Source organism: Pinus tabuliformis, chromosome 4_2, assembly GCF_031772625.1.
Source record: "Pinus tabuliformis cultivar Carrire ecotype Pingquan chromosome 4_2, CPIR1, whole genome shotgun sequence".
Classification (NCBI taxonomy): Eukaryota; Viridiplantae; Streptophyta; class Pinopsida; order Pinales; family Pinaceae; genus Pinus; species Pinus tabuliformis.
The window spans coordinates 681,610,044-681,624,763 of NC_142304.1; the positions used below are offsets into that span (position 1 = coordinate 681,610,044).

A 14,720-nucleotide genomic window follows, 5' to 3' on the forward strand; every position below is an offset into this window, starting at 1 on the left:
TCGCAAGCCTGACATGGCATTTAATATTCCAAATACGACAGTTGGTCAAACAAGTGAAAAGGAAGCAAGACATGCAAAGGAAACACATGAAATGACTTTTGTATTTGCACACATTCATGTTACTGAATACATGATCATATGACATTCACAAGCTGTCCTAAAAACTCAACTAAGAGGTGTACTTTGAAAGTTGTTCTTTACTGACTATACTTACCCTTGAGATGATCATGAATCTGACGGAGTTTGCATGCGGTCCTGGTCTTTTTCCATCTCTCGGTCTCTTGGTCCTTCTCCTCAACTCCTTAGGAGTGATCTCAAAATGTCATCTTTTCATGTTCGCACTGAGAGATAGGTCAGCATTGTTTCAGCAGGCAGTGACTACTACCGGAATGAGGCCTTGGGAGGCCCATCTGCGTGGTTTCTTCATGGAAGATAGACAGGGTAGTTTGGACAAGACTGTGTAGTTTTGAGGCACAGGATACTGCTACAGGATGGGGGGTCCTAGGAGGACACCTCTGCGCAATTTCTAAATGTAGGGTACCCGGACTACTCTATGCATTTCTGGAGAGTAGTGCTGGCGTTCGGACTACTCTACACAGTTCTGGAGAGCAGTGCTGGCTTGGCAGGTGAGGGACAACATTGTGCAGTTTCTAAAGACACTAGATTCTGGCTAGAGGAAGGACACTAGAGGAAAACACTATGTAGTTTTGGATGCCAACAGAGGTTGGGGTCTCTGTGCACTGTGAAGTTCTAGCAGGCAAGGGAGGAAGATTGAGGGTTGCAGAAACAAATTGCACAGTTTCGGGAAGCTGGATGAGGCTAGGTTTCTCAGGAAAATGACTAAGTGTGAGATCATTGAAACATATGTAACAGTGACAGGAATCAACTATGATCACACACGAACACTTATTGATACAATCTAGACCATCGAGAATGTATAAAACATACTCTGCTTGATGCAACAACCTTCGTGACAAGAGTGCGTGAAGTGAGTGTGAAACATGTCTATGTAATGAAAATAACTCCTACGCACAAGATTTCCCTTGAAGCAGAACAACATTCCTTTTCCATGATAAACTACAATCCCTATGCCCAAAGATGACTCATGTTGCATAAAGATGAGAACATGAGGCCCTCGGAGGCCCATCTGCGCGATTTCATCATGCAAGACAGAAAGGGTGGTTTGGACAAGACTATGTAGTTTTGAGGCATAGGATATTGTTGTAGGATGGGAGTCCTAAGAGGATACCTCTGCGTAATTTCTAAATGTAGGGTAGCAGCACTACTTTGTGCATTTATGGAGATTAGTGTTAGCTTTTGAACTACTCTACACATTTCTGGAGAGCAGTGCTCACTAGGCAGTTGAGGGACAACACTGTGCAGTTTTTGAAGACACTGGGTTTTGGCTAGAGGAAGGACACTAGAGGAAAGCACTATGCAGTTTTGGATGCCAACAGAGGTTGGGGTCTCTATGCACTACGAAGTTCCAGCATGCAAGGGAGGAAGATTGAGGGTTACAGAAGCAAAGTGCACAGTTTCGGGAAGCTAGATGAGGCTAGGCTTCTTAGGAAAATGGCTAAGTGTGAGATCATTGAAACATATGTAACAGTGATAGGACTCGACTATGATCACACACGAACACTTATTGATACAATGTAGACCATCCAGAATGTATAAAACATACTCTGCTTGATGCAACAACCTTCGTGACAAGAGTGCATCATGAAGTGAGTGTGAAACATGTCTATGTAATGAAAACAACTCCTACGCACAAGATTTCCCTTGAAGCAAAACAACATTCCCTTTCCATGATGAACTGCAATCCCTATGCCCAAAGATGACTCATGTTGCATAAAGATGAGAACATGAACAACTCTTGAGATCAAGGAGGGGAAGCTTGAGATCATCAGCTTACCAACAAGTCACCAAGGATGCTTGATCGCAGGATCAAGGTAGGTGTTATCACCAAAAAATTGATCATCTAGCCTCATTTACTAGATGGATCGAAGCACACCATGTAAAGCCAAGTTTACCATAGTAAAATTGCTTTCATTGTGAGAAATTACTTAATAAACCACCTTTGTTAAGTAATTTATAGTTAAACCTATGAAAAATAATTAAATAAATCACTATTTATTTGATTTTCTTCTAGGAATAATTAATTAAACCATTGTTCAATTATTATTCCTTGTCATATTTAACCCAATCATGAAAAACAAACAGATAAATCATTAATTGTCTTATTTTTCTCTAAGAATAATTAATTAATCACTAATTAATTATTATTCTTTGTCAAATTTGGCAAAATCCCCTATGAATAATTAAATAAATCCTTATTTATTTATTATTCCTTAACTAATTCCTTGAGATGATAAATAAATCATTTATTTATTTATTATTTCTAAATAAAAGTTTAAATACTTTTTCCCTCCTAACCAAATATAATAAAATAGCCCAAGTGGTTATTCCAAGAATGGGATCAATAATATCTTATTATTGCTCATTATTCAAGGATAACTTAATATTTTGTTATAAATAGATGGGTTTTCCATTCATTATTCACTTTTGATTATTTTCAATGTTGCAATCATTGTAACTCTGATTATTTTCATTTCCTCACACCATATTTTTGTTGGATTTACACAAGACTCTACACAAGCTGAAGACATTTGAGGATAGCCAAGAACCCATCCCATAGAGGGGGACTGGTAACATTTATTTGTTCCCTTCACATGTATTATAATAAAATTATTCTTTTTATATCTGGTTTCCATTGGATGATTGGAGTTATTGCTCTTTCTTTTTGTTGTTTAACTATGACTGTGGCATAGATCTGAACTTTGGTAGGTTTTATTTCTATCATTTTCTGCAGATATACAATGTCTAGCAGCGATTTATATTGTTGAGATTGTTTTTAATCCATAATCTTAAGTGGGTTCTTTTCGTACATCTTTGAGAAGAAAACACTACAACAAAATTGGCGACTCCACTGGGTTTTATACTTCAGATCCACAAACTTGGGTGACCTTCGGTTTTAAGCTTAGGGTTTCTTATTTTTTCAATTCTCTTAATGTTTCCTAGTTTTTTAACACTAGATCTGTTAAATTTATGACTTCTGCAAGCTTTTTGGTCATTTCCACAGGTCACAGGAACTAGTCGTGACAAAGGCGACACTTTTTTCGAGATTTTCCGACCAGGATTCATGGAGAAAAAATCACACTTTTTGGCCCAAAAAGTGCCATTTGGAGTCCAGATTGCACTTATCAGCCCAAAAAGTGTGATCCCTACAAGAAAACAGGTCAGTACCTGTGATTTATAAGTTTTAGGGTTTTTCTCAGATCTGTTTCTAGGTTTTGCAGGGCACTGCCTGTTGGGTTGTCTGACATCTATGTCATCCTACTTAGGCCTTGATCCACTCTGATTTACTCATCGAACTTGAATTTAACGTCCCCTAGGGCTTCTAATACGCTTTAATCTTTCTTGGAGGAGTTTAGCTGAGTGAGTAGTCTGAGTTTTTACAACGCTTTCAGCCACATTTTCCATATATGTACCCTTTTGTTTCAGATCTGTAAAGATAGGTTGTCACCATCCATAGTTTCACATTTAAACTTGTTTGGTCATTAGACTTAGGGTCCCATCGGTTGTCCTAGGTGTTTCACCCACCTCCCTATATTTTTACAGTGATCTTCTTCTCTGGTTTTTTGTTGTTGCTACACCATTTTCTAGCAGCTTAGTGTCACTTGGTCTCTACCACACTGACATTTAAATCTCTTGATCGTTTTAGTGTATTTTCTGTCGATTTAGCCACAGGCAGCACAGTGTTTACAAGCCCAGTTTGGGTGGGTTTTAGTAAATTGTTTTGTTGTTCATTTTATGTTCTTAATTTCAGTTTATTTTCAGCAAGTTTTTTTTTTTTTACAAACACGATTTGGGCTTAATCAATAAATACACTTGCACACACAAGCACAACTTAAGCCAAGACTTAACATAATAAATTTATCTCCCCTCATCGAGACAAAGGCATATTGTTCATTTCCATTTACCATTTATGTGTCATGTGTATCTTACGACCATTGAGCCACCAAGGCGTTTGTCGTGAAGACTATTAGGCCTTCACCCCCAATTTCTGCTTGGGCATATGACCCCTCCCCATCAAGTTTGAGTTCATAGCCCTCTGAGTTCCCACACTAACTCTTCTATTGGTTCACCTGATTCCTCATCTGAGTCCGAGCCTCCTTCACCGCATATCGTTACCATGTTTGGACCCACCGTTGGTGCAGGAATCCAACCTGGTGTTGGCTTCGGTTCTATCCCGGTGGTCACATCAAGAGGAACAGTCTCAGGAACCGTTTTGGCAACCCCCATGCTCCCCTTTATGGATGTGTTAAGTCTACCGGATTTTAACTAGTTGATAAACGACCCCATACACCATGATGTTGGTTCGCCTTCTATGCTGACTAAACTTCCCTCGGACATCCTGAAGTTTGAGGGTAATGCTGGAGAGGATCCTACCAACCAGGTTTGATCCTTCCACATGTGGTGTTCATCCAACTCCATAATTGATGACTCCATTCATCTTCAGCTATTCAAATGCATGCTCACTAGAGATGTTGCAAAATGGTATGTAGACCAGCCCTCCGCAACTCATTCTGTTTTCACGAGACTTGCTAAAGCGTTCCTTTCATATTTCAAGTTACCTCTCCGATAAGACACTGGTATGAAGCTATTGACCTCATTCTGTCAGTCCTCCGCCACTCGCCTTTCCGACCATGTTCAAGAGTGGCATCGAAGGAGGATCACATGCCATGCCTCGCCTTACAAAGACCGTGTCTATCTAGATTGGTTTCTTAGGAGCCTTTTAGCACACATTGGAAAAGATGTCACGTCCCATTTTCCTCATACATAGGAAGAAGCTCTCCAAACCTCTCTAAGATATGACCTGATTCATGCGCAATCTGGTTATGTCTATACCATCATTCCAGACCTCCCTCGTCTTGGAAGTGCCAATGCAATGAGGGCATCTCACGCCACCAAAGGTATCATTGGATCCTTTTCACACCCTTCGCCATATACTCAACAAAGTTATGGCCATCCACATGGGAGCACCAGTTCCTATAACACTCATGCCCCTCCTACTGGCAACATGTTTTCAGGGCCCCAACCTATCTACCAAATTGTTTCCCCTCCTTATGCATATCCGAGTGTTCCAGCCCCTCAAGCATTAGTGCCACAGTCTCTCATGCATCCTCAGCCCCAGTAGCCACCGCCCCCTTAAGGTCAAGTGTTTACACAGTAGAGTGCGACCAATCCCCAAAATGTGAAGAAAAAGAATAAGGGGAAAGGTAACTAGGGTAATCAAGGTAATCAACCTAGTTAACCCCAGGGGAACTAGCGTAACACCAACAACCAACAACAAGGCAGCCAAGCCAAGAAGAACAAGGTTATTCATATGAACAAGCCTTATGCATGTTGTGGTGTACATGGCCATTATACACATGAGTGTCCTCTCTTACCCCAGATGCGTCAAATGTGGGAAGCTCCAAAAGCTTCTAGAGGTCAACAATTGCATCAGAATTCTGCGCCACCTCAACCAGCAATGCTTACAAATCCTTTCCCTCAGCAAGGATTTGTTGCTGCTCAACCTCATCTAGGTCAAGAAGCCCATCCCCCCCAATCTTCTAGTCCTGGTGACTACCAAATCCTTATGATGAAATTTGATGAGGTTAATCCCTCCAATATCAACCTACAAACTCAGTCGCATTCATATGACTAGCCATCGACTTTGTCTGCCACTAAGTCCAAAACCAAAGCATCTGTTGAGCCTCTTACGTCACCAAAGAGTCCATTACAGATCCCTCAACCCAAAATTGAGGTCATTCCCAAGATCCAAAAGGGACCATTACGTCGTAATGTAACTTCTAACCAAGCTGCCCATACATATTATATAATAGATGACTTGGCACAATCTCCTGCTGCCATGTAGATGATGGAAGTCCTCTAGTCATGCCCATCTCAAAATAAATTTGTACTAACTGCCTTGGGTGTAGTATATCTTGCTGGCGATCGTTTCATTGTCTTCCCTTTTGATACATTAGAACATCCCCCATTGACTTCATCTGTTTCTTTCTAGATACCAATTTGAATATGTAGTGCCCTCATCCCCCGATGCATTATTGACAAAGTTTCATCCACTTATGTGATGTCTGCTACTCTTTGGAAACAACTTAAGTCACCTGAGTTGTCCCCCTCCACCATCACTTTGTGTGCTTGGGATGGACACTCTTCCCAGCCCCTTCACATGTACCGCAACTGTCCATTGACTCTTGCAGGCAAGACTCTCCATGTCGACATTGAAGTCATTGATGCCCCTTTAGATTACAACATTCTCTTAGGTCTTAGTTACACATATTCCATGTCAGTTGTCACATCCGCAGTGTTCTGCAATATGCGCTTTACCCATGAATGGAATATCATTACCATCGATCAGTTGACTTACTACGAGATGGAATCTATGACCTCCCTCAAGTTCATTATCTCATCAATGTCATAGAAATAGTCGTCAACTCCCCTCACTATTGTTTCACCTAGAGTCTATAAATATTCCTCATTGTTGGGTACTTTCCCTGGTCCTCCCCCTCCCATTTCAGAGCCTAACTCTATGAGTGTTTTCATGTTACAAGCATCACGGGTTTCTCTCAAGCAGCCTGGTAGATCTGATCTGCAACCATCTCCTCAACACCTTGTGGTTACCATCCCAACTGATCCCTTTGGATCCACCCCCACAAGACCTCCTCCGTTTGTGGGTGCCTCTCCTATGTTTCCACCAGGAATTTTTCCCCCAAGCCTCAACCATCCAGGAGTTATTCCGCTGGTACATTACCTTGCAGGCCAGAAACCCTTCTTATTCCCCCCTCCGGGAGTATTTTCTATCCCTATCATGGCTTCGCTAGTCCTTCCTAACATGACTATGGGGATCCCAGTATGGTTCATCGAGCCCCCTGCAAAAGTTTTGCTTGGTCAGCTAAGACCTTAGCATGATTTGAACCTAGTTGAACCGGTCCCTATGGCCCCTGTCACTGCTTCAGTTTCATCACAACCTCAACAAGAACCCGCTCCTATTGCGAAAGAATCTGGATAGGGGGGACTAAGAGGAAAGTACCTAAGGACAAGGCTCCCCAAGCTGCTCCAACCCATAAGGCCCCAAAGCCATCACCTTCGAGTGTTTTGTGTAAAGTTGTTGGGAATGCCACCAATAATTGTCCCGAACTTCCTAAACTCAAAACCTTTGGTTCATGAAGCATTCCCTGAGTCAAATATCCCAAAATTCCATGTTAAATTGTTCGGCCCACCCAAGAAATTCAAAATGTAGTGCACAAATCACCCTTGTGCCCTGTGTGACCATCATCGTCATTATTCCCATTGTTGCCTTCGTCTCGATGAATTTCATGATTGTCTTGGGGCACTTTGCGAATACAAGACCACTCTTAGCGGATCATCTACTCCTCTACCCGTGGATTCTAGTACCACTAGTCAACCATAACAGGGGCAATCTGGTCCCACCATCATGATCCCTCCCCTCGATGTTGAGATGATGGAAACCACAACATATATCCTTTACCTGTTGTCATCCTTGAGTTCCTTGCAGGAAAACATTTCTAAGGTTTCTGCGCGCGCTTCTATCGAACCTCTTTCAATAGAATTTGAGGTATCAACATTCGTAGATCCTCCATCTACCAGCTTGTCATCTACCATTCAATATGATGTGTATGTGAACCTTCTTTCTTAGGTTAATGCACTAGGTATTGCCGCCGAATCATCTAGTCCATCTTCCTCTTGTCCTGCCATCTTACATTCAAATATGGATATCATGGAAGCTATGTCTACCCCTGATTACCCTTGCACTTAGGCAAGGGGGCGAATTTTTGGAGGATTCTGAAGGCCATCTCCTTCCTAATTCTCCCAATGCATTTTACCTCAAGAAATTTCATTCATTGCATATCCCTTTGATTTTCCTGTTTTTATTTCTGCCATGAAGTTAGATAGATTTCATCATCTCATCCATTGTCTTTTTCACCTTTCAGATGGATCCATCATCCACACTGCATATCGGTCATGTCGATGGTGCGAGTCGCTTCTCCCAGAATCTAACCTCCATAGCTTGGGCCATTTTTACCCCCTTGCATACGTTAGTCCTTTCAAATGGTGTGTGCATTGGGTCTGCCACAATAATCAAGCCGAATAAGATGCAGTGATAGGTTTATTAGTCGATGGCCTTGCTCATCTCATCCTTCATCTTCATGTTCATTTAGATTCCTTGCTACTTATCATGCAATTGAATGGTGTGTATGATGTGCATAACCAATTCCTATTTAGAAAATATCTACGAGTTAAGTTGTTGGTACGTGAATTTGAAACCTTACACTTACTCATGTTCCTAGAGCCCAAAATAACTATGTAGATACCATTGCAAATGGCATTATAGATTGACATTTATCACATGTATACCACAGAAGACAACCATAAACACAACAAATGGTGAACCATCATCATCATATAAAAATGCATAATCATATTATGTATCTCATTAAACATATAAGTGTATGGATTCCACCACTCTAAATACATCTGGTACACCCATATCATACTAGGGGGGAACATAGGCCCCTACATCTCATTATCATCCTTTGGAGGATCTCATGCCAATTTGGGTCAAGATGCTTGAATCCCTTTTTCGAGCACTCGGAACACATTGGCACTCCACAAACTCCTCCTACTATGGGGCATCATTCCCGCCTTTGCATACCAGATCAATCCCCTCCATCACATATGTTTGCAGGCAGTCTCCCATTCTTGGGGGCATGAAGGTTTTCCCCTAGCCATCTTCTCAATCGATTAACATAAGTCTCGGCCTAGATCCCACTGGATCTAGGTATGGTCGATTATCCTCCCATTCCTTGGAAAGTTTTTCCTACCGACCTCTCTGGAAAGCCATATGCACGTCACATATCGTAGATGTTTGATACCAGAACTTAAAATATTCTACTCTATGACAACATAGTCCCCATGTTTGGCTTCGTGAGTGAGGATGATTCTAGACCTCCTCTAGTAGTTTATTTGTGTTTTCCTCTTCCCTTAATTCTTCACCAGGAACCATCGTTCTAAGAAGAGTCAGTAAATGTTCGCTGAGAGGACAACTGGTGCAAGATTGTAGTGTTGGACTTTGGATGCAACTTTGAATTTGTAGTGGAATATAGACTTACTGGGAAGGAGGTGATTCCTGGTATTACTTTGAGGGTGGAGGTGTGATCCTCTGGATTCCCTTGTTGTGGATTCAGGCATCGTATCATTTTATTTGTTGGTGGAGAAAATTTTCATATGTGTATATGTGTATATCATTGTAAATATTGTATCAAACTGGTTTATGAAGCTCCATAGACAGTATGATTATTTCCTAGGTGAAGCAAATGTGTATGTGTGTATATGTGGTTATTATTGTAAATATTTTAATGAGTTGTGTTATAAAGCTCTAGTAAACGGTATGATCATCATGTTTCAACAGTGGTCATTGTAAATAATGCAATGAGCTGTGTTATAAAGCTCAACAGGAAGTATGTTTTGTTTTCAACAATCTTGTTGGTTACAGGTGTCATTGAACATCAAGGATGGTCTTCCCCCAAGGGGGAGGGTTTTGTAACAACCATGGTTAAAAATCCATGTAAAAAATCATATAGGACCACGATCATGGGACACTTATTCCAAGTTGAATGTTGACAAAAACATCCTAGTGGGTGTTCATTCGGTTTATTATGGCTAAGGAAATTGGTAAAGGCAATGGCAAAATAATTTGGAAAGGAAAATGACATTTTTGGCACATTTATTTATGAAGATAATGGAAATTAGGAGAAAAAGAAGGTGAAAGGTCACAAGTTGCATGTGAGGAGGAAAATGAAGGAAAATAATGGAAATTGAAGAAAATAGAGGCCTCATTGATAAAAAAGTCTTCTGAGGATAAGATGCCAAGCTTTTGCTTAGGTTTTGCACTGGATCAAGAAAGACAGAGAAAACAATAGGAAGGAAGAAGCAAGCAAAGAAAAGCAAGATCAAGCAGCTACAACATGATTCTTTGCAGGGATCAATTTGCATGTGTGTTTTCCTTGCTAGATTTGTCATCCATGGTATTGCATGTGGTTCTTATATTATTATGGCATGGGCTTTTCTAGATGTGATAGTGTTTCCTACCTAGCCTCTCCATTTCCAAATAGCCATGGTGTGATGGGGTTCTCATGTTCTGGTTGAGCTAGATTTCCGGATGGATTCAAGGCTGAGTGAGGTGGATTTCCGAAAGAAATAACACACGGCCTAGTGATCCCTAAACCAAACTGTGGATTGTGGTAAAGCCACTAGCCTAGTGACCCCTGAATTGAACTGTGCATTGCGGTAAATCAAGGAATTGTGTGCCTCAATGGGCCTAGGAATCCTCGACCGTTAATGGCGGGATATACGGTAGAGCCTAGAGGTCGTTGTCATTGATTGGGCATAGGAATCCTTATTGGTGAATGGCAGGATATACGGTAAAGCCTAGAGGGTGGAGTCTCGATTTAGGGCCTAGTGATCCCTGGATCAGACTGTGGATTGCGGTAAACCATAAGAAACTAGGAGACAGGAAAAATCCTCATGGTGTAGGTGGATAAATCTGGTGGAATCTGTGCTTGTTTTGGCCTAGTGATCTAGTGGAGATCATGGTAAAGCCTATTATTACATGTTTATTGTGTTGGCCTACTGATCCGGGATGGATTACAGTATAGCCTGGTTTCTATTTATGAGGGTCAGGTGGTTTAGCCTCGGGATGTCCTGGTTGGTTCTTTTGGTTTGAGTCCCGCATTCATGCTTGGAATATCACACGAGGGTGAATGGTTGAAGAGATAATTACCTCAACCATTCTATGGTCGAGTGGAATGTGGTAGTCCCATCCCAGATTAGATTTCTCATTCATTAATAAGAGGTTCTCTTCTTGATATCTTATGTATAAATGTATCGGTTTATATGTGGATTTTATGTCTAGTGTATCCTTGATATTTTTGTTGTTATTATGTTGGTTATAAGCATGTATTATGACAGTGATGATGTATGGATTTCTTCATGTTTTGAGATGTAAATGAATGAAAAATGTATCTATGACCTAATTGATGATAATGCAGCTAATGACATAAGGGAAAAATGCTTCTTAGCGATTCTCAAATAAGTATGAGACCCCTATGCTGAAATATGTTATTTACACCTGTAGATTACATATTTGTGATATGTTTGATGAAATTATTATCATGGCTAGTAGGGGTCTATTCAATCTCATGTTCAAGTAGTTGCATTTGTATCATCATTCCCTTTTTATCTTTCTGTTCTGATGGTGTCATTTAATTCTCAGACGTGACTTGGGCTCTGAGCCTGAAAAAGTGGCTCAAATCTTGAGGATGTTGCCATAGCATTCAACAAAATAGCCCCTAAACACTAGCACACCACACTATTGGAGTGTCCAGAGCCTTCTAGAAGCATGAATCCCCATATTATGGGAGCGCCCGAGGGTTAATTGGTCTAAGAACTCAATGGCACCTAGGGGTTGGTTACCCGAGTTTTCCCCAACATGAATTAACTCTACATAAGCCACAAGAGCTAGGGGGAGTAGTTGCTATGAGAGGATCAAACTCGCAATTATTTGGGAAGGACATTGTATACTTCCAAACATTAGTTGTATAATTTTGAAAGTAGGGGAAACATACACAAACTAATGAACATTTGTATCAAAACTCGCTTAGGTGACGAAAATAAAAATCACAACCTCATTCTCGATGAAAGGCAATCCTTTTAAACCAATATTAATTAAGAATTTAATGGGAAATTACTTGAATAAGAGAGTAATTAATTTTTTGTTGGAAGAATATTAGATTCCTCTTATGAAGGCAACAATAGAATATTTTCTGTGTAGATAAGGCTATATTTCCTTCTTGTTTCAATTGAAGGAAGACCATTCCCTAATCCCTAGAAGAAACCCACCCTTCATGGATCTATGGGGGTTGTATTTGAACCACTGGATGTTTTATTTCAACTTTGAGAAACACATTCCAAAATGGTTATACTCCCACACATGGGACAAACCAACTTTCCAAACTATCATAACAATGTTTGCAACTTCTTAAACAAAGTGGTTGCAAAGGCAATCCAATTTTCAAGTGAAATATTATTTTCCAAAGTTGATTAGAGAAATGGATTCCCAAGGCAATACAATAGAACCGAGATGATGAGTGTTACCTTTAGGGACTACACTATGAGAAACTCTCATTTAAATGCATTATGTGCATGAATATAACCACTTTTGAAAACATTGCAAAACGGGACAACCACCTCCAACGACCTAGCTAGAGTTATTAGTGAAAACAACCAACAAGAGGAAGAGAAGGTGAACCCAAACACATCACAATAATTTGTGAAGCATTTTCCTCAAATGCAAAATCTTGTCATTGCCTACCATTTTAAAGTCTTAAGTGAGAAGGAATAAAGCCACTAAAGAAGAGGAGATTTCACAGAATAAAGAGGAAGAGGGAGACCTCAGCACACATGAAGAGATGAAGGATTCTAAGAAGGGAGAGGATGAGCATTAGCAAAATGATGATGTAGAGTGAGAACAACTCCCTTGTTGTAGAAGCAATAAAGATATAGTGAAAAAAGCGTAGTCTCTAGACATTTACATACTCTAGCATTGCAAGACAAATCGTTACCTTTTCACCACTCACAAGGGGCCAAAAAATCCCAAAATTTAGACTAAATAAATCAAAGCAAAGTGAAATAAAACAAGTGTTACATATTAGCTAGTCCGTGCAACTTAGTTTAAATATAGCTAAATTAGATGGAAAGAGTTGGACACATTAATAATAAATATGAGATGTTGAAATGTGGTTTGTAAGAAAAATAATCACGTGGTGAAGGGCTACGGTCATCGATAATAAAATATTTTTGGTTGAAGGATGTCAACAAGAAAAAATATGCAAGTCAATATGTCTCGGCATACGTCTAATAAAAAATATGCAAGTTATGGAATGTCAAACAATTGCAAAAGAAAAAAATTGGTAGTTGTGAAGGATTAATAAAATGTAGGGGATTTAATTAAACTAATATTAAGTCGCAATCTGAACGCCATGGATAATAAGGTGATATATGTGTTCATTTATCAAATATAACTATGAGTCAAATTTAAGTGAGGTTTTTAATAATAATAATAATCTAATTTTAAGATTATAAGCAAGTCAGAGACCAAATTGGTGTATAAGATCCTCTTCTTTCTTGGATAAGCGATTTATTGGCATATGAGACCCCTTATTTTTTGGATAAGGCACCCATTGATGTATGAGACCCCTTGTTTGTAAGGCTAAGGACCCGTTGGTATATAAGACCCCTCGTTTATGGAACAAGAGACTCATCTTTACACAGCAATTTGACTACTAAAATTTACAAAATCTACCCTTTGATATATTAAATTTAAAAAAATATGCATACCTACCCTCATCAAAAATACAAGGCATGTAAGCCTTTCCATTCATAATAATAAAAAGGGTAAGAAATCTTCTTCAAACCCAACCTATATATAATCTAGGAGATGGATGTTCTTAATAAAAAGACAGTCTCGTCTCCAGCAATCAACTTTCACCACAGAACCGTGATTCAGCCGACCAAACGAAAGTCTTCAAAAAGTCAAACTGGTCCCGGCGGGGCTCGAACCCGCGACCTTCGGCTTGCTTTTATTTGATCATAAGACCAATGCTCTAACCAACTGAGCTACGGGACCATTTGCTAAAACACTTCATTTTCTTTATTGTCTTTGTTATTCGGAGGAAAAAATTTAGAGAAAACAAAAATAATAATGTTCCTTCTGCGTTTTTTGCCTTGATAATCACTAGCTAATGATAATAATGAAGACGAAAATAATTCTTTAAACTCTGTAAATAGTATTATTAAATATATTTAGGTCATAAAATATTAATATATATGATTTGTTATATTAATTTTAATGAGTTAGAGTGATTTATCAAATGTAAATATTAAAATAAAATTTAAAAAATATTTAATAAACTTGGAATTAAAATAAATTTAAATTACTATTATGATTATTTTTTAACTCATTTTATTAATATTAAAAAACAATTACAAATTATTGTTGATAAAAAATTTTAAACTGTGTTATGATCGTGAATTTGCAAAAGTGAAAGGAGTTAGACCCAAAAAAAAATATGACTATTAGAAGTTCATAACTTATATAACTTCTAATAACTTATATAAATTATATAACTGTTAGGGAAGGAATAATGAAGAAACAGATAATTAAAATTGACTTTTATTTAGAGAAGAAAAAATTGAGATGAATATTAAAAAAAATATTATTATATATTAAATTATTGGATAATTTTTATTTTTATTTTTTTACTAGAGGAATCGGCAACTGCGATGGTATCGTACTCGCGTTACACGGGGTCGAATCCCATCGGCTACCTCTATAACCTTTAGGAGGGTCCGCTCAGGTCGCCTTGAACGTCCCTCGGGGATTCTTGGGGTTTGAACTCATGACCTGCATAGCTTCACGAACCACTTAGCAAATCGTTCGCTTGCCAAGTGACCAAACCCCCACGGCCAAATTATTGGATAAGTTAATTTAAGATAGAAAATAAATATTTATT

The 14,720-nt window shown here is 39.1% G+C and overlaps 1 non-coding gene across 1 annotated transcript; it reads right to left on the reverse strand.

The window, feature by feature from the left end:
• Nucleotides 1-13,746: 13,746 nt before the first annotated feature.
• Nucleotides 13,747-13,834, reverse strand: TRNAI-UAU (transfer RNA isoleucine (anticodon UAU)). The gene is given in 2 exon segments: nucleotides 13,747-13,782; nucleotides 13,797-13,834. It is a non-coding gene; the product is annotated as a tRNA-Ile (tRNA).
• Between the last annotated feature and the right edge of the window lie 886 nt (nucleotides 13,835-14,720).